This window comes from Amia ocellicauda, chromosome 21 (genome assembly GCF_036373705.1).
Source record: "Amia ocellicauda isolate fAmiCal2 chromosome 21, fAmiCal2.hap1, whole genome shotgun sequence".
NCBI lineage: Eukaryota > Metazoa > Chordata > Actinopteri > Amiiformes > Amiidae > Amia > Amia ocellicauda.
Genome location: NC_089870.1, coordinates 4111167 through 4133520, shown reverse-complemented (window position 1 = coordinate 4133520; position 22354 = coordinate 4111167).

Below are 22354 nucleotides of genomic sequence, written 5' to 3'. Positions count from 1 at the left end.
TGTAGGCATACATCACCATCCACTGAATGAGAATATAACACACAAAAACATCCAATAGATTTATTAGGTACATTATTTCCAACAGCAAAGGGAGCCCTATATTTCTAGGGTGTAGTGTCACAGTGTCACGGGTGGTAGTGGCACTACAGATAAAACCAACCGACCACGCCACCCCCCCCCCCATCAAGTTTACCTGAGGCGGGGGACCTCGACCACCCAATATTGCCCGCACAGGCAGACACGTAATTATACACACAGCACCGGAGGATAGCAGATACAATGTACACTTTATTTGTACAATAATAAGTTGAAGGTACAAACTCAACCAGGGATAAAAACCTATAGAGGGCAGGCACAGCCCAGCAGGCAAAATACATTAGAAACAATGTTGTTTCAACGTCATATTTCAACGTTGAATATACATTGAAAATTGATTGTATTTGCAAATGGAATCGATGATGATGATTCAACGACGGATCAACTTGGAATAATCTATGTAGATTCAAGGTTGGATAGGCAATGTTGAAATTTCATTGAAAATTGGTTGTATTTGCAAATGGAATCGACGTTGAATCATCAACGTTGATTCACCATTGAAAATTCAACGTCGATTCCATTTGCAAATCCAATCAATTTTCAATGTTTATTCAAGGTTGAAATATGACGTGTTGTTTCTAATGTAATCTAATGTATACAACATTGAAATTTAGTTGCAAATTGGTTGCATTTGCAAACGGAATCAATGTCGAATTGTCAACATTCCTTCAACATCAATTTAATCAGCAAATACAAACAACCACAGAAAGAGAGAGAGTGAGAGATAACGGATAACATGATTAATCTGGGGGGAGAAGAATAGAAAACAACTTCTTGGTGTTAAATATACAAAAACGGCAGAGGAAAAAAACACAGGATGAACGTAGAATGAAAACTCCAAACATTGTTTGTTTGGCTGAAATTACTTTATTGTCATGTGTTAGAAGAAAGACAGTTCCCTGCACATATTGTGTAGAAAATAACACAAAACGTGTTATATGCCCCGTTTCCACTGGCGGACACGTCCTTGTTCTCCGGGTTCCTTGTTCTGTCTCTCGCTCGCTCAGTCCTGTGTCTCTCTTGACCTCCTTGATCTCGACCATAGCCTGTGACTGTCCCGTGGATGCATATGTAGAGGACTTTTGCGTGCTGGCAGCCGAGGTGGACTTTAACGAGGTTTGCCTAAAGGACCTTTTTCGTCGGGGGCTGAGCGAGCCCATAGCCTTCTTGCTGCCAGCAGGTATATGTGACTTGACCCTGGTCACGTACATTGACGTGGCGCTGTGGTTGTGTAGCTCGGCCTTTACTGTTGGAGTTGTAGAGGAAACCCTGTCCGTCCAGCCAGAGGTCCCGAAGAAAAGAAAAGAAAAAGGTACCTGCCCCAGTCCCGGCCGCGCCCGCCGCGGACCCAGAGGTCCCGACCCCAGCTGCGCCTGCCGCCGACCCAGAGGTTCAGTGACTCAAGATTCAGTGGATCAGGGTTCAGGGGTCTGCGTGCAGAGAAAGATCCTGGCTTGGTTTGACAAGTGTGACTCCGCTGGGCTCTCGGAGCCTGCAACCCCGCAACCCATCTGACTGATTGTTCATCCATAGATGCATTTGAGTGCTCAGAGGTCAGCGCCCTGTGCTCCATGGGGAGTGAGGACACAGAAATCGTCGGCAGTGCCCACCTCTCATCTGACAGCGCCGAGCAGGAGAGCCATCTGATGCAGGGCTGGAGAGAGGGCTACAGTACACTGCTCTCAATGCACCACAGGAGAGGCCAGCAGCACAGGGGTCCCCAGGGGTCCAGGGCTCCCAGCAGCTCCCAGGCTGCAGTCCACATGGCACAGGGTAGGACTGGCAGGAAGTGCAGGGCAGAAGAGCAGGGGTACCTATGCTCTGACTACGCCCAGCAGCAGAGCCCACATTGTGGCCCTGCAGAGCTCCCGGCCGCCAGCCAAGATGAGAGCGGGCTCAGCAAGGCCGGCTCCTCGGTCAGCAGTGTGGGGCTGGTTATCAATAATAGTGCTTACATGGACCTCAATCAGAGAGAGGGTGGGCAATGTGCCGCGGTACAAGTGTGCTGGCTGTCTGCGGTACTACTACAGTATAGCCTAACTGCAGGTCCATATAAACCTGGGTTGGATAGATGGCTACAGTTGCAGGGTTTTCTATCGCACACTGCTTTCAGTCCACCAGAGCAGAGGCCAACAGCACACAGGGCACTTCCAGCTTTTCAGAAGCCGGCTTCAAGCCTTTTTCAGGCGCTTTCGAGGTGCTTTGACAAGGCTTTTGCTGCGCTTTTAAGGTTCATTGTCAAGGCTTTATAATTACCTTGTAGCTTTAGGTCAATTAAACCGTCTTTTTTTATTTAACCTCAATCAAAATACAGCAGCCATACCATTCAGCACCAATAAATAACCCAAATAAATACAGCTACAATGAAGAAAAGAAACAATTTTAAAAACACTGGCAGCAGCCACTGGAATATGCTTTTTTATTTTTTATTGTTTCCCCTTTGACATCTTCCTTGACTGACAGCTAACAGTGTCATGATTCCCAAGCACTTACACTCTATCCCCGCTAGAGGCTGCCATTACCCTGCCTTTTCTATCACTTCTCCCTGCTCTCATCTTTCTATTATCCTATCAACACCCTTGTGCACTCTTGTTATCACCCTCTGCTCCCATTCACCCTGCACCTCCCAACCTTGTTTACTGTGCCCGTTATAATCCCCTCACTTCCCTCAGTCTGGGTGAAGTTTTGAGGGTCCCGAGCATTCTCCCCGAGCACGACACTGTCTCTCACTTGCTTGCTCTGTTTACCTAATCCTGACCCTCGTCTGTGACCACGACTATGTCTGTGCCTAGCCCTTGATTGCCCTGATCTACCACCTGCAGTTGGGTCCCCTGTTCCTGTGCCCCACGGTTCGTGACACCGTGACAATATTTCACAGAAACAGAACTGACCCTTAATTTAATACCAATTATTTTCAAAATCTCAGAAAATTCACAAATAAGCTATGCAGCATGTATAAACAACAGTTTAATTATTAATTTCAAAGGCCAACCTTCATCCCTAAGTGCTAAACCTATACCTTCATAGACACATGACTTTCTGATCATCAGGGAGAGATTATAAAACTTTAATGAGCTATCTGAAATAAACCAAGCAACGGAGATTTATGTATTATGATTTTTGTTAAAATAGCATATTTAGATTAATATGCATTGTCTTTTAAACCTCAATATCTGTTTACAGTACTTTGAAACTTAATGGTCTAATTGCTCAATCTTTCTGAAATAAACTTGCTTTTTGGTACCTTTATGTTTGAAGATATGCCAAGATAAATGTCCAACAACCCCCTTGTAATAGCAATCCCAAATGAGCTCAGGTGTAACCAATCACCTTCAATCACACACCAAGTTAAGTGGCCTCCACCTGTGTTAAACTGTAGTGATTCACACAATTTCAGGATAAACTCAGCAGTTCCTGTAGGTTCTCTCTGCTGGGTAGTGCAAAGCAAAGACTCACCCATGCGAACCAAGGAACTTTCAAAAGAACTCCAAGACAAACTTGTGAAAAGGCACAGATTAGGCCTTGATCAGAGAGGATAACAAGAGGCCAATGGCAACTCTGCAAGAGCTACAGGCTTTATGGCTAAGACTGGTCAAAGTGTGGATGTGACAACAATATCCCGAGAGCTGCACAAATCTATCCTGTTTGGTACCACTTTGAATCCTGTTTCAAGTATGCAAAAAAACAAGGAGAATATCAGGAGATTCTGAAAACATGTGGCAAAACGTATTTTGGTCTGATGAAGCTATAACAACACAATTCCTGTGAAGCACGGTGGTGCAGCATCATGTTATGGGGATGTTTCTCATGGGACTGGGGCATTTGTCAGAATTGAAGGGAACTCCCTCAGCCGTGCTCGGGCGGCCTCCCTCTCCTCAGTCATCATCCTCCTTGACCTCTCTGCAGCATTTGATACTGTTGATCACTCCATCCTCCTCTCCTGCCTCGCTGACCTTGGGGTCTCTGGGACTGCTCTCACCTGGTTCTCTTCCAACCTCAATGACCGGTCCTACCAAGTGACATGGCGAGGCTCCTCATCCACCCCCCATCCTCTCCTCACAGGCGTTCCCCAAGGCTCCGTCCTGGGCCCGCTCCTGTTCTCTCTCTACACTCGCTCCCTGGGTCCCCTCATCGCTTCCCATGGTTTCTCCTCCCACTTCTACACTGATGATGCCCAGATCTTCCTGTCTTTTCCCTCTTCTGACCCTCTCATCCCCTCTCGCATCCCTTCCTGCTTGTCTGCTATTTCCGCCTGGATGCACTCAAGCTCAATCTCACCAAATTGGATCTCCCATTTTTCCCCCACTCTTCCTCACCTTCTGCTGACTTCCCCATCTCAATCCCCTTGGAATCCACCACACTCTCTCCTTCTTCTTCCGCTAAAAATCTAGGAGGCACCCTCGATCCTACACCCAGCACATCACCACGCTGACACACACCTGTAGATTCTTCCTGAGCAACATAGGCTGGATCCGTCCCTTCCTCTCCGACTACTCGACCCAGCTACTCGTCCAGTCACTGGTCCTCTCCCGCCTGGACTACTGCAACCCCCTCCTGGCTGGCCTGCCTGCAACTACTACCCGCCCACTCCAGCTCATCCAGAAATCTGCGGCTCATCTGGTATTCTCTCTGCCACGGTTTGCACACGCTACTCCACTGCTCCGCTCCCTCCACTGGCTCCCGATACCGGCACGCATTCAGTTCAAGACATTGACACTCACCTACCGCTGTCTCGACCACACTGCACCAAGCTACCTTCAGTCACTCGTCTCTCCATACATCCCCTCCAGACCACTGCGTTCATCCAGTGCCAGAAGACTAACTCTACCTCCTCTCCACTCCACTCTCCTTCCTCCAGAGCCCGCTCCTTCTCATCCCTGGTCCCTAAATGGTGGAACAACCTGCCCACCGAAGTCAAAACAGCAGAGTCCTTGACCTCATTCTGGCGCTTACTCAAGACACATCTTTTCCGACAGTACTTGTAATATTAGTCCTCTATCCCTGCTAGATAGCACTTCACAGTTTTTATTATGCTTCTTGCGTTCTTGATTGTTTTCCTCCTTGCTCCCTTTCCCGTAGCCCTTGACTGTGACCCTACATCTTGACAGCACTTAGCTTTCACCGTCCAGGATGTAGGACCTCACTTACTGTACTTGTGTAAATTATAAATTTGGAATTTGTAAAATGTATTATTTTTAATTGCTGTTTTAGCTAAATTGAATTTGTAATGATTGATGCCTTGTACTTGTACTGTATTTTTGCACTTTGTTTGCACTTATGTTGTAAGTCACCCTGGATAAGGGCGTCTGCCAAGAAATAAAAATAATAATAATAATAACTGAACCTTTTCACCCTGGGACAGAGGAGACTACATGGGGACTTGATCCAAGTCTTCAAAATCATGAAAGGCATCGACCACATCAAACCAGAGGAGCTTTTCCAGATCAGCAGGGACACACACACCCGGGGACACAAATGGAAATTGGGCTTCAAGGCATTCAAAACTGAAAACAGGAGACACTTCTTCACACAGAGAGTAGTCACAATCTGGAATAAACTCCCCAGCGATGTGGTAGAAGCTCAACGTTTGGGAACATTTAAAAATAGACTGGATAGGATCCTTGGATCACTTAGATATTAATGGACACCAAACGAGCATGATGGGTTGAATGGCCTCCTCTCGTTTGTAAACTTTCTTATGTTCTTAATGATTAAGGATAGGCAGGGCCACCTATAATCTAGTGTCTAGTAATGCGTGTCAATTTCAGATTAAACAGTTAAACAGGAATGAGAAGATATTTCTTGGCGTGGACAGATTTTATTTCTAAAATTGTCAAACAAAACTGTTTAATGCAGCACTCATTTATATTTAAGAAAATACTAAATAATATTACACATTCTAAAGTTTATGACTCAGAGAATAACATTTCTAATTGATTTCTCAAATGTCATGAATAATAAACTCCAAACTGTTAAACTTATCTGAACTTCGTCGCAGAGAGGCAGGCGCAGGTTCTAAAGTTCTTTACTTAGTAAAGTTCTTTAAAGAATTCTTCGTACGGCTCAATCTCCTTCTCCCAGTTAAACTCTTCTGTTGCCGGCAAATACAGTGAGGGAAAAAAGTATTTGATCCCCTGCTGATTTTGTACATTTGCCAACTGACAAAGAAATTATCAGTCTATAATTTTAATGGTAGGTGTATTTTAACAGTGAGAGAGGATCCACATTTGTTGTGCCCATTAATCCAGTTATGGATTTGCCAAGTTTTAAGGAGAACGTCTTGTCAAACACGTCAACATTAGGCAGCTCGGAAACTAAAAGATAAGGATTACACACAGTAACCAACTTTTGGAACAACTCATTCATCCCCTATGTGGCAAACATGGTCAAGATCTTCTTCTGCCCATGAAAAACATGAATTTGATTTAATATCACTGCAACTAAACTGTTGGCCACACATTGTCTACAACTATTTTCTAAAAATAAAAACTCAAAAATATCAAAAATATGTATTTTTTTCCATATGGCAACCATCACAGTAAATTGCCTTTTTGTTTGATAAATATTGACCCAATTCTTTTACACTTTCTACATACACAAGTTTCCTATTAACAGATACAATTTATATAGAGTGTGGAGTAGTCATTTTAGGGGGTTTCCAGACCAGTGCTGGGCACTCGCAGTCCTGGAGGGCCTGTATCCGTCCTGGCTTCTGTTCCAACTGTTACCTAAATTACTGAATTAGACCAATGATTGGTAATAACTGGTCCACCAAAGACATTCAGGGCGAAATGTGAACAAAAGCCAGGAGGGACACAGGCCCTGATGGACCAGCAGTGCCCACACCTCGTCTGCACTTTTGACCACAGCGTCACAAGTTCAGTCCCAGGTGTGAGGCATGCTGCTACTCTACATTTTTCCAGTAAAAACCCAACTGTATCAAATCAGTAACTGTATAAAAAACAATGTGGTATATTGTACAGATTGTAAGTAACCCTGGATGAGGCTATCTGCTAACAAAAAAAAAAATCAAATTACTAAAAATCAAACAATTTTAAATATAATGAACTATTACAATAGTTTAAAACACTTTACTAGTAGTGTCATACACATTAATAATTATAATTATATATAATTGTTTTTTTAGTTATAGTTTGCGATTAACCAATGTACTACCAATAAGTAACTGCTTTACACAGTATTTATATCATTGTTTAATATTGTTTTAATAAATGGTTAAATGATTACATGTTAGAGTTTGAAACTAAAATTACAAGAAAAAGTTGTGCTGTGGGTGTCCTTGTTTTGCACAGGAATTTCAATTTAAACATCTTGGGATCACAAAAAATAAATATATATATATACACTCACCCAAAGGATTATTAGGAACACCTGTTCAATTTCTCATTAATGCAATTATCTAACCAACCAATCACATGGCAGTTGCTTCAATGCATTTAGGGGTGTGGTCCTGGTCAAGACAATCTCCTGAACTCCATACTGAATGTCTGAATGGGAAAGAAAGGTGATTTAAGCAATTTTGAGCGTGGCATGGGTGTTGGTGCCAGACGGGCCGGTCTGAGTATTTCACAATCTGCTCAGTTAAATGGGATTTTCACGCACAACCATTTCTAGGGTTTACAAAGAATGGTGTGAAAAGGGAAAAACATCCAGTATGCGGCAGTCCTGTGGGCGAAAATGCCTTGTTGATGCTAGAGGTCAGAGGAGAATGGGCCAACTGATTCAAGCTGATAGAAGAGCAACTTTGACTGAAATAACCACTCGTTACAACCGAGGTATGCAGCAAAGCATTTGTGAAGCCACAACACGTACAACCTTGAGGCGGATGGGCTACAACAGCAGAAGACCCCACCGGGTACCACTCATCTCCACTACAAATAGGAAAAAGAGGCTACAATTTGCACAAGCTCACCAAAATTGGACGGTTGAAGACTGGAAAAATGTTGCCTGGTCTGATGAGTCTCGATTTCTGTTGAGACATTCAGATGGTAGAGTCAGAATTTGGCGTAAACAGAATGAGAACATGGATCCATCATGCCTTGTTACCACTGTGCAGGCTGGTGGTGGTGGTGTAATGGTGTGGAGGATGTTTTCTTGGCACACTTTAGGCCCCTTAGTGCCAATTGGGCATCGTTTAAATGCCACGGCCTACCTGAGCATTGTTTCTGACCATGTCCATCCCTTTATGACCACCATGTACCCATCCTCTGATGGCTACTTCCAGCAGGATAATGCACCATGTCACAAAGGGCGAATCATTTCAAATTGGTTTCTTGAACATGACAATGAGTTCACTGTACTAAACTGGCCCCCACAGTCACCAGATCTCAACCCAATAGAGCATCTTTGGGATGTGGTGGAACGGGAGCTTCGTGCCCTGGATGTGCATCCCACAAATCTCCATCAACTGCAAGATGCTATCCTACCAATATGGGCCAACATTTCTAAAGAATGCTTTCAGCACCTTGTTGAATCAATGCCACGTAGAATTAAGGCAGTTCTGAAGGCGAAAGGGGGTCAAACACAGTATTAGTATGGTGTTCCTAATAATCCTTTAGGTGAGTGTATATATATATATATATATATATATATATATATATATTAATAATAATTTTTTGGAGCGTTCCCAAGATGTTCAATCAGGATAACTTCGATTAATCGGGTCTATTAATCAACTAATGAATTGACGATCAATATTTTCTCAATTTAATTTTTATTCCTTCATTATGACTGGCAATGATACGGTTAACACTATAAAGCGCCGATAGCTCTTTCAACGCTGTGGCATAATGGATGGCAAACAATCACAAATGTAGTATTTAAATAGAATATTGACATCAAACATTAAAACGATTGGTATAAATAACAAAGCGCTTTTCTATAATTGAACACGTCACTGCACAGTCAAAACAGTAAGACAAGTGTTTATTTACTGCGTAATCACTGAGTGTTCACTCAATCTGACTACAGTTGTAAGAAGACACTTGCTATGCTAATGTTATGCAATACGTCTGTTTTTCACGCACATGAAGGATTGTAGACTGTAGGTGGGGTAAAGATTGCGACTTGAACTTGATTTGCGTTTATGCAGCTAACGCTGTAGGCGTGTTTTACACTAGATTGTTTCTTAAATATATGTGTATTAAGATACACAGAGTAATTCAAATGAAATCGTTCATCCCTGCGCTTCTATAGTGTTACATTATAAAGGCGAGTCACGCAAGAGATCACAAGAGTACAGTACAATATCTGCGCACAAACTGCAGGGTTACAGCCGCTAATAGGAAAACTACAGTCTAGCTTTGGATTCAGAAGGAAATATTGAAGACAAAGTAAAGGTAAACACATTGGTTTTCTGTTTCATTTGAAATAAATGCTTTTCTTAAAAGGGCAGTGTGCGCAGTTCACAGTATCATTTGCGAGCAAACACCATTTGGGGGAAGGAGAATCCTCTGCCGTGTTTCGGCTCAACAGTATTTATTTTTGGATTATAATTATTTAACATAACTCTCAAACGTTAAGACCCCATGTCAAACTGAATAATTATTGCTAAAATCACACGCATTGGGCGGGCGATAAATAATCTGTGTGCCCCCCACTGTCACGCATTTTCGATAAAAATTTCTATGATTAAAAGAAAAAAATAAGAATAATATACATTTCGATTTTATTTTTCTTACCATTGCGTTGAGCATTGTTATAGGCTACTGTAATATCAATGACTAGTATTTACTACAGTATAACCCTGCAGCACAACCACTTAAAGACCATGAAACTTATTTTAATAAATGCCCGATTAATCGACCGATTAATCAAAAAATGGCTATCGATTAACCGATCTTTTTTTTTTCATGGTGCTGCAGTAACGTGGTATTCCCATATCCCTAACAAACACAAATCCAGTTTCACATATTTACATGGGAAAGTAGCTCTCAAATCGGGAAATAGGCTACACATATTGTGATGAAGCCGCTTTGCCTCTCATCCCTTAAGCAGGAAATGTCCGTGCATACTATTATTGCTATTGTTTTCATTTGTCATTTGTTTTACTGTTGTTTTTGATTTGTTTGATTGTTCAATCTAATGAAAGTGTTCGTTAGCATTATACATAACTATGATAGCGGTATGGCATTTACATAATCAATACTTATCTGGTTTGGTTACGTGCGAGAGGGGTTTTCCTGCCCGGAAACCATAGGAGGATCACGTCTTAAACAGCATTTTCTTTTCTTGCAGCGTTGAATCTGGTAGGGCATTTGTTTGGTTTGTTTTTCTTTACTGGTATGTGTAATTTCTTTTGTTTGTTAATGTTTCCTCTTGGTTATTTCTTTATCATTTTGTTGCGGTGAAGGGCTTCTAGTGTCCTTTGATACGAGGGCAATTTGCATCTCGCGCGAGGACTATTTCCTGTTTAAATGCCTTGCTCCACTTCCATATGTGTGTGTGTGTGTGTGGGGGGGGGGGGTATCGTGTTGATGTGTGTTTTATATAATATAATCGTACCCAACTCTCATTAATGGGAATAATTATGCTAGTTTTATGTATGTAGGTTGTAATTCTACAGTTTAACCCGGTGTATTTGATATAATGTGGGTTATTTATTTATTGCCTTGTTGTTAATAGCAACTGGGTTCTCCTTACTATGGATTGATTGGTTTAATCCAAAGCTATAAAGGTGTGGTTATTACTTTAGACTGATCACTAGGGGGTGGATTTGAGCTCACAAGCAAATTGGATATGTTTTTCTATGTGTATGGGTGACTTGATTGATATACATGGATTACAAATACAATTTGTGTTTTTTGTTTTCATTAGCTTTTAGCCATGTTTTGTTTTGTTGTGAACTGAACTTGCCACCTAATTACACCTGGGCTGCTCGTCCCGATTATTATAGGGGATAACTTCCTCATATATATATATATATATATATATATATATATATCTATATATATCTATATATCTATATATCTATATATCACACTCACACTCTTTGATTTAGTGATAACATTCTTACCAAAAAAACTTTCCCATGCAAATATGTGAAACTGGATCAGTGTTTGGCAAGGATATAGTAATATAGTACCAGGTAGCCTACATACATACAGTACTGTGCAAAAGTTTTAGGCAACTGTGAAAAAATGCTGTAAAGTAAGAATGCTTTTGTGGCAGGTGGGACCCTTTAAATGAGTGTGCTGACCGGTCCCCTGATCCATGAGCCGGGTTTGAATGCCTCTAGCGCTTAATGCGCATGACCTTGTTTAAACACTAAGGTAGCCAGGTGGGGTGCAGATGCGCAGAGAGAACTGCATGGAGAGACGTGGCAGGAGACATTATATAATCTGCACATCTAAACAAAGGTAGCAAAGGCGAAAACAGTGTTTTATGTGTTTGTGTTTTTATCTTTTATATCTTTAATTAATTCGTCTATTGTATACATTTGCAGGACGGAGTCGGAGCGTGTTAATGGCCAGTGTTGAGACGGTAAAACCTCCTTTTTGGATGATTGAATGGGAGTGTTTAGGTGGTTGTCACTGTATATGAGGGGATATTGATTACAGTGGTTTTCGAAGTGTTGCACTCACTGTTTCTCCCATATAACGTGTTTTACTGTTTTAATCTATTTTATCGATGGAATCGTTATTTGCACATTAACTTTACATACACACATGAGCGCTGGATACTAGCGGTACTGTAGACCCGTGTTGTATTGAGAGTAAAGTTGTGATCTGTCTCAGTAACGGGTCGGACGGAGCCGCACTAATCAGTTTTAAAGTCACAGTTCATTGTCTGTATGGTCGTAGCTGTGTCTAACAGCTGAGCTGGGACAGCTGTCTTTGGGGAAGCATTACTTGGTGTGTTTTTAGTTTAGATTTTTAGTTTTTTTTTTTTTTAAGGTTTTGGTGTTTTTTGTCAGTAGTTCTTTGGTAACACGGTTCGTGGTTTGATTCACTTGTTTTCAATATTATTATTGTTAGTTTTAATTTTGCACTATGGTAGCTGTTCTTCCTCAGCTTCAGTTTTGAAGAGACGTTTAAGTAATAACGGGAAAGTTCAACTTTTACTGACCAGGCTAAACTGGAGTATTAACTGGTTTTTATTTGTATGGTTTTAGTCTTGTCTTTGTAGTTTGTTTAAATAAGTATTTGTGTATAGGTACCATTTTACAGTGCGCCTACTCCTGGTTTATTCTTTTAATTGAAGTATACTTGTTGTGGGGAATCTTGGTTATTAATCTGAAACGAGAGGTCCCTCTCTTGCCACACTTTCAAAAATAGACATGTTAATAGATTATATTTATCAATTAACTAAATGCAAAGTGAGTGAACAGATGAAAAATAAAATCAATATTTGTTGTGACTACCCTTTGCCTTCAAAACAGCATCAATTCACGGTCAAGTGAGTTCTGACTTATAACACAGTTCGTTGCTCAGACCTGTTGTATGAGTCGGTTTTCAGCGTAGATCGTAATTGTGTTACTGTCTTAAGTCATGCTCAATTCTAAAAGTTGTAACCATAAGTTAGGCTATATTTAAACCCATATTCTATACAGTACATACAAGAAAAATCTATGGAAGAAAAAAAAAGATCTCATTCAGGCATCTCTATTTTATCATATGCAAATAAATGGACAATTTATCTTTATGATGTTTTGAATGACTTTGATATGGCAGATGGTAAGGTTGGGGCACTGTGGCACCAGAGACCTGGGCTCGATCCTCACTGTGAATAGAACCTCAAATTATAACGCAACGTGACATATTCACACAGATGTGCTTGGCTGCCCGCTGCTATATTGGATCTTATCGTTATGTACTAGCACTATCATATTGTAGTCACTCTCCGTAAGAGGCCGTGGCCATTTGGTGTTGTGGTAAGCCTACTGCAATGTGGCGTGGGAGACCCTCACATTATCTTGCCATATCCATACAGATATGTTTGGCTGCTGGTAGCTGTGTTGGTTTTATATGTATGTATGTACTGAACTGTTTAGTGTTGTGGTAAGGTTGCTGCACTTGCCATAGCATGACCATAGTCCTAAAGTATGTTAAATATGCCATATCCCTACACATATGCTTGGCCCCCTACATTGCTGCTTGCAGCTATATTTATTATTATGACCAACACCCCCACCCCCATTAGGACACTGTCCTCCACATGCAAAATACAGGCTACATGTCTGTCCAGCTCAGTATTGTGTACCTCTTGTGCTAGTTTGTGCTCTGGGCGTATTGGGGCCTCAGTTGATGAGAATCAATACTCCAGACTGTTCACATCAGGAAGGAGCAGTTCTGTTGGTTCCATGGTAAAAGGATCACCCCAATCTGAAGCTGAACTTTCATCACTGTAATCATTGTGGGAAGGAAAGAATGCACCCAGCATTATCTGGCCAAGGGAGGCATAAACAGATGATGGGTGAATGGTTTTGAGGCCGGCCTTATAATTGGTTGAAAGTCCTGAAGGAGCGCTATCAGTTACAATGTGCATCCAAGTCAAGTGAAACACGTCCTTGAGGGGAAAGAGCGTCACAGGTCTCAGAATTGGATTCCTCCATATCGTACATGTCAGCGCGTAGATTGGTGACCGGAGAGAAATCAGGAGGAGGGTCGCTGAAGCAGATGGCCTAGAGCAGGGGTTCCCAAAGTGCAGCCCGGGGGCCAAATGCGGCACTCGAGGATGTTTGGTGCCAACCTTCAACCACCCCTTTTCTGAACCTTTACTATATTTTTACAATTCATGAACATTTTCTGTTACAAATTGTAAATAATAAAACAACAATTAAAGTTCATAAATGTTCCCTTACAGAGATACAAATAAAAAGGTTTGATTTGGGAAATATTTTTCTACTGTGGCCCCCCCATCCCATGCAACCTCCAGAAATTTGCCCTCCATCACCAGACATTGGGAACCCCTGGCCTAGAGGCTCTCTTCTGGGTGGTATTGCCATTGTTTCCTGTCACTTCAGACTGCAAAGTAGCACCTGGAGCAGTTAGCACAGATCTCAGGAAGGTGCTTCCTTGGGGTTCAGTGGGGTAAGACGATAAGGCAGTGTGTGAGTCTTCTGTTCTTCCTGAAGTGTCTTCTTGAATCCTTTTTGTGGAGATGATGTATGAAAGTAAAGGTCCATCTAAAAAGCATAACAAAATGCAAAATGCAAAATGTTCAAGGAAATTCCAAAAGTCAAAGTTTACAAAGCTCAAGTAGATACAGTTTTGTAAATGAGCATCAAATCGTTAAAAACAGAGCTTTTACATTTGCTAGGTATAAAGACGAAGCACTTTTATTATTGGTTAATAAACAGTCTACAGCTTGTGAGGGACTTGGTCAGTAAAGCCCTCCAATCAGAGAGCAGATCGAGGAGGAACATTTCCTCTATGCTATTGCCACCAAAAAAAGCAAAAGTTACATTTTAGAATTAAAAAAAAAAGTCTGGTAAATGAATGTAATAATGGAACGTATACCGCAGACTGACTCTGCATCCGTAAGACACAATAACACGGACACTGGATAGAGAAAAGCCCTTCTGTTCAACTGAAACCTATTCCATTTCAGGGATAACTAACAAAATAACATTTTAAATGCAGTAACATTTTAAATAGCTGATCTTCCATTTGTTAAAATACTTCAGCTAAAGCTGTTAAGTTGTAAAAGTATATTCCAGGTGAAAACTCCCACCAAAGCTTGTGTTATACCCATGCTTGATATTATAATAACCAATCATCCTGCACACATACCAAATCTACGGATGCTTCCTCACACACACGGTCACTGAAGTCTCACTCTACTCTTTCAGTGGTGTACTCTTACACTTCAGAACATTGTTTTCTGTAAAGTTAAAGCTTGATCATAGCTACTGGTCTGCTTTCAGTGTGTTAAATATCATCTTATTCTTCTCTTCCAACAGAGTGGCAACCGCTGCATGTAGTCTATAGTATGTCCATGTTGCTGATGTCTTGACAGCATAGGCCTTCATATTCAAACATCTGTCCTCATCTACCCAACGTTAGCATGAGGGTCATTAGTGGTGAGTTGCACTGTTTAATGAAGGGCAAATTACCATCAAAAGAGCACTGGGTACTCAAAGAGAATGTCGATTTGTGATTCCAGATCTATACATACAAACACCAATGTGTGTGTGTGTGTATGTGTGTGTGAGAATGTACTGTATGTTCAGGTTTTGTCAACACTGATAACGGTGTGGAAAGACTGCTTTTGACTTGGCTTTTTAAATTAGAAATAATATCCAAACTTTGAAGATGTTTTGTTAATTTAGTTTGAACATCTTTTCCATGAATTTAGTTACAGTGCCTATATTCAAAGTTTACACTTTTTTTCAAACTCTTCACCTTTTGTTGCCTGGAATTAAAATGCAGGAAAAGATTCAACCATGAGCACCAAGAAGCTCTCAAAACAACTCTGGGACAAAGGTGTTGAAAGGCACAGATCAGGGATTGGCTATAAAAAAAATATGAAAGGCCTTAAACATGTCTCAAAAGCACAGGCAAGATGATTATTAAGAAGCGGAAGGTGTACGGCATCACCAAGACCCTGCCCAAATCAGGCCGTCCCTCCAACCTGGATGACTGAGCAATAAGGACTGATCAGAGAGCCTTTCAAGAGGCCAATGGCATCTTTCCAAGACTGGTCAAAGTGTGCATGTGACAGCATTATAACAAGCACTGTGGCCTATAGTACTCATGAAAGTCCACCTTCCACCATCATCCCTTTGTAAGAATAAAAAACACTAAGGAGATTGTGTAACCATTTGGCTAAACTAAAATGGAACTTTGTGGCCTAAATGTAAAGCGTTATGTTAGGCGCAAACCCAATACTGTGTATTTGGTGAATATTAACACAAAATTGTGTTGTGTTCAATGTAACACATTGTGTGTTTGTTCAAGAACATTAGTTCGAAGAGTGTACCTGCGTATGGTCTCGACTGGATGTTTCTCATCGGCAGGGACTGGGGTGATTGTGAGGACAGAAGGCAAAATAAAGGGAGCAAAGCACAGAAAAGTCTTTGAGGAAAAGCTGCTGCTCTCTGCAAGGAAGCTGAAACTGGGATGGGCATTCAGCTTTCAGCATGACAATCAGGGTTCTAAATTAACACCCGCCAACCCGCCAAATGCGGGTTAAAATTCATTTTGGCGGGTGTTAATAAAAACTTACTAGCCAGTTTGGCCGGTGATGCATGAGGCATTACATGCATGATACAAAAGTCTCTGTTCTCGGTCATTTATCCTCCTGGCAGTACTTCCTACATTTCCCATGAACACTGTGCCGTAATGCTACGTGATGACGTTTCATACGCCCCTTGGCTGCGCGCAGTTTGCAGTGAAACCAGCACGAGAAACCATGGAAACGAACGGAGCGTCCACCAGAAAACACAAGGAAGAATAAGAGCGAACGGAGCCAGAGCAGGGAGCATAGACTGAAAGAGGAGGGAGTTAGCTAGTAAAGTAAAGTAAAAATTTAAGATTAAACTAAATGCGGCGGTGGTTGGGACAGACTTCTGGGGGCGAGAAGAGGAACGAGCCACGGGATGAAGACAGAGAAATGAGGAAAAGAAAATGTAATGCCAAATGGCTGACGGGTCGTGAATGGCTTGTGTTTGATCATGAGTAAGTGAATTAACGTTACTATTTACATGTTTTAGAAACAGTGCATTTAATACGATTCAGGGTGCTTCCATAGAAACAGATGAAACTTTACGTTTGGGGGTTTAAAAAAAAAAAATCTCACTGAAATGTACTGTGTTGTAGCCGCTAACAGTGGCTTCATTTACACAAAAAATAATTTCAGGGTGGACAGGAAGAAAGGCTTGAAGATAGGAGAGACATACACAAATGACTACCAGGCAAAAGAGTTCATACACTACATAGCAGAGGATGAGAGAAGAAAGATGAGGGCAAGATTATCAAATGGCAAGTTCATCTCGGTCATGTCAGATGGATCCCTTGACAGTGCAGTGATGGAAGAAGAAATGGTCTACGTCAGCAGTGCCAGTGAGGGGAAGGTCAAAGTTGATTTTATCGGGGTAAAAGCTGTCTCAAAGCCTGATGCTACAAATATAGCTGAAACAGTGTGCAGTATACTGGAAAGTGGTGTCAGCACTGATTGGAAGAACAAGCTAGTGGCAATCACCACAGATGGAGCATCTGTAATGACAGGAGTAAACAATGGTGTAGTTACTGACATCAAAAACTTTGATCCAACCAAAGCCATTGACATCTGGCATGCTGACAGTTTGCGCACACACAGGCCTGACTTTGTGCGCAAACATGGAACAAAAGGAACAGAGGGTGGCTCAGATTCTGATGGCACCTCTGAAGAAGAAGAGCTCTGAAGACATGTGATTTAAATGATACATATATCCCAAACTTGAAATGAAATGTTTGCACTTTCTGTGTATATTTTGTTGTGTTTTTCATGCCAACAATGTTAATAAAATGATCAAATGCATTCAGTGGCACTCATAATTTCTCTTTATTTTCACCGGAAAAAAATGTGGCTAGTGGAAATTCTGATTGGCTGGTAACTTAAAAAAGTTACCAGCCACATTGGCTGGTGATCAAAAAAGTTAATTTAGAACCCTGATGACAATGACCCGAAGCACACAGCCAAACTGCACTGCAGTGGCTAAAGAACAAAAAGGTTAATGTCCCAATGAGAGCCCCGATTTCAATCCAGAATTTGTGTCATGACTGGAAGATTGCTGTCCATCAACGCTCCCCAAGGACCTTGACAGAGCTTGAACAGTTCTGTAAAGAAGAGTGGTCAAACATTGCCAAATCTAGGTGTGCAAAGAAATGTCATTCATTCAGTTGATTGCTCAGCAATATTGTTGATTGTTGTTTTTTTCATTGTTTTAAAGGGGGAAATAATTATCAGAAAGCAGAATGATTCAGATGTTTTTAAAACAGTTTTTGTAGAAATTAGGATTTTTTTCCCCAATTGTAATAAATGGGTTTTCCCCACTAGGTGTAACACTAGCCACCAAGCTTAAACCGAGCAGTGGAAGTACAATGCTAGTCTGCTAGTATGTAAAAAAAATTCATATACAGTTGTAGTCAAAAATAGGTGCAGCCCCCATTTCAGTGATGCATTCAATAGTTCACTTATAAAAATATTTGTTAATTGATAATTAAAATATTTCTCCATGATCTATTTTAACAGTTTGTACCTTAATTCACCTGTGACACACTCTGCGTAAGGATGCCTGCTAAGAAATAAACAGAAAACTGAAGATTCCAGTTGAATGAAAATAGTGAAGACAGTTCAGGGTGTGCAAACTCTCGACTGGCATTCTATTGATTTCTAACAGCAGTTCAATGAAAGGAAGGATTGGGAATTCAATCTAGGTGTTCAAAAGTCTGTTTCAGAAGAGATGTGACAATGTGACTAAAAGGAAGAGAATTAATCCCTATAGCCCGTCAAATGAATAAGCCCCCCCCCCCCCTCCGCATCTCCTTTCAGAGTCACCAATTCCACTTTTTTAGAGACTTGACACCCACAGATGATATTGTCGGTAAGTTCCTGTAGAGCCTCATCAAATTCACTTTGCAGTTAGTATTTGTTCTTTTTCTTGTTTTTAAACTAAACTATAATCCACTTCACTATACATCATACTGACTTCATACAGGCCGACAATAGGCAAAGCTGAGGGGTTTATCAGTCATTTGAACCCTAAGATGCAATTGTAGCACCAGCAATAAAGGGGCAGCAACAATGTGGTTGCCAAGAGCACCTATGTTACCTCCCAGCACACTTGAACAAACCATTAGAGTTTGGTGGAAACATCTTGTAATAATGAATGAGCGCCATCACTTTCAAACCCCAGCCACACCTGATCCAGCAGATAATATAACATTTATTGTTGCATCACTAAAGCAATTAGAGGTATCAGACCAGTTGCACAGATTATTTTCCTATTCAGTATGGATGTTGTTGACAATGTATTCATTAATTAGCAAAACATAAGTAACAAAATAGATCTACAATTAATTAAAGCAACATTAATAATAGGATAGACTGTATTTAGACTAATGTTTTATTTTGTTCATGAAAATACACTGCTTGAGCTACAGCAGCAAAGGCATTGTCACTATAGAAGCTGAAGGATTACACTTGTGTTTATCAGGTAGGTGCAAAACTAGAAAACTAGCATTTCAGCAATAGAGCCCGTCGATGCCGGCTCTAACGTTTGATAAATGACCGTGACTGGAGTTATGTATCCCAAGCTGAAGGTTTTCGACTTCTGAATCCTGCTGAAGTTATGAAACGGTGGACTAATTGCGTCTGTGCTGTGGATTTGCTGTCCAGTAGCTGTGAAATGAGTATTCATTCCAGACCAGCGTCAGAAAGTAGCTAAACAGTTGTTGCGCTTATACAGCGGTTGGTGTGTCTTTTGCTCAAGGTAGCTATTAAACTGCCAGATGTATTCTTCCCCTGTGGTTTGTAGGTGTACTAAATATTTTCTTTTCAGGGTCACCAGCTGGATCGCTTCTAGTAGGCGAGGATGGGGAAGTTACCCCTCCACTATTGGTCTGTCCCCAAGAGCATGTCAGTGAGGACTTTTGGGGTGGAAAGTAACCCAAGACTGAATACAAATAAAAATGGTGATTTCCCCAAAGTAAATCTATTTATCATGTTTGCAAAAACATGTCTGTGCACTTTTTTGTTTAAAATGAAAATTACATTGAAAGACATTCATAGCCAGATTTTTCTAATAGTGATACTGCTGAAAATGAAAATCTTTTTCTTTTCATTTTCATGCATCATTGCACTGCACTCCAGAACACAATATTAAAAATGATCATGAAAACAAAAGGGACAAATCTATTTGTATTCATTTTTGTATTGTTCCATTAAATAGAACAAAGTAATAAATAAATACATAAATTTAATAAATACCAGGACTACAGTATTTAAGAGAGGATTAATTAATATCTCAATTATTAAAATAGACTTTCAAGGAACAGGGAAGATGAGCGGCTTCCTTTTCAAGCTCACCCATACCCAGCAGTGCTTAACCCACTGTGCCATACTTCATGGTGAATCCTTGTCACGGTCAGATCTGTCCTTGCCCAAATGCAAATCAGTCTTGACATTCAGGATGAAGCAGATCTTATTTAAACCCAAATGTCGCTATCAGAAAACTAAGGTTAAATGTTACTGGGCTTGTATTTATGATGTTGAACTGGTTGAGTGGAAGTAAACTCCTTTTCTATAGTTCATATATTTTTTGTTTTATCTTTATTGAAAAAACAACAACACAGGAAGTCGTCCACAAAAACAAGGCTTACTTTTATCTGTTTTTCTACTTCTATTTACAGACGCTAGGTCACGTTGACATGTGCTGTTCTGAGAGAATAGTTTGCCTTTAGAATATTTCTAGGAATGTGTCTGAGATATGAGGCAGTGACAATGTAATATAGCCAATTGTTATTAATGAAATATACCGGCATGCCGAATTTCATAGCAACACGTCAAATAGTGCAAAAACAGAAAATGTGTTTTATGTTGGGTAGCTTATACACAAATAGCCTATGGGTTTATATAGTAAAGCTCATTACTAGATCAACTTCTTCCAAATAATACTCAGTGTGTAAGCCGTGTGTGATTTGATTTTGTGGAAGACGCATTACACTGTAATTTGGTGAGGTTTCTTTGTTTGTGTGCACTTTTCCCTTTAACATTTACAGGTACCTACCACATAATAATAAAGGCATTCAAAAGCTAAAATAACAGAACAAAACACCAAGCACAAAACAGAGCTGAAACTGGTGCACCAGAAAGCACTAATATTTATACAATGGGCGCTGTTTGTTTCTTAATGACAAGGCTTTGAAATATCTCCCTGCTCTAAACACAGTAATTAGCATTGAGACCTTCTTTAACATTTACTTGCTATTAGAACAGCTTTTCAAATGCCGTTTACAATAGCAGGTTCTTTTCATTATTTCAAATGAACTGAACATGTTTTATTGCGTATGGAAACAGGTATTTTGCCTTTTGCCTCCAGCTGCAGTTTGTACCTAGTGACAGCAATAGATTCACTACCCACTTACTGTAAGCAATATATATATGTGTGTGTGTGTATATATATATATATATATATACACACACACACACACATATATATGCAATCACATCTACATTATATTACACATACATTACAAGTTCTGAACTGCACAGTCTACATGCTGAAAATTCAGAATTTCAGTTGCAATTGCTATGCATTTCACCACAAAACCACACACACCAAAATAGAAAGATTGACTTAATGAATTATAAAAATACATATTGAGTCTTCATGTTTGTGGCTTTAAACCCAAGTACCTTAGTCAGTCTATACCTACAGTTCTTACATGCATGAGACGCAGCTGACCTACTTTCATATCTTGACTCCCTGCAAACTGCTCCTCTGGGCAGAAATGTATGTGTGACTAGACAGGAGCCAGTATCCATGTCTGCATGTCTGTGTGTACAAACATGCGACTCAGTCCTTCAACCAGAGAGAGAGAGAGAGAGGTAAGAAAATAAATAAACACCCCACCAAATAAGTACACCCCCCACCCCCCAATAATTTATGCACAGCTCAAATAAAATAATAGTCACATGTAACACCCATGCATGCGGTTACACCCAGTGCTCAAATACTTTTTCCCCTTCCTCCTTATTTTTTGTCTAATAATGTCTTTAGAGACTGTTTGGCCGGTTTTATCAAAGGGGTCATGTAGGAGAACGTGTCAATCAAAATTAGAATAGAGTATTCTCATTGGCTCCTGATGGAACACAAGATCAAACGTTCACTTTAATTTTTTTATTATCTTTATTTTGAACATCTGGCATATGAAGAAACGTGGGGTATTAGAGAGAGGGGCAAATTTCACTCTGCTGATTGATTATTATTGTTGGTCAAAATTGCACCATAGTGATTCCTTAGATAAAGGAGGGTTTCCAGTTCTGCCTTTGTTATATAATGAGAATGTTTCTTTTGCAATTGAACGGTGTATAGCTCATTCATACAGTATTTTACTGCAGAGCAAGAGGTCTATGCTTCAATTCCAGGTGCCACCTACGAAAACATGCTGTTATGAGTAAAATGAGGTTCTTCAATCAGTAAGTTGCCTTCTCGTAAGATGGAATTGAATGGTGTTAGTAATGATGGTTCTTCACGCAGGGCTTTTGATATTTGTCTGCATTATTACATGTGTGATTATATTGTGCAACTGAA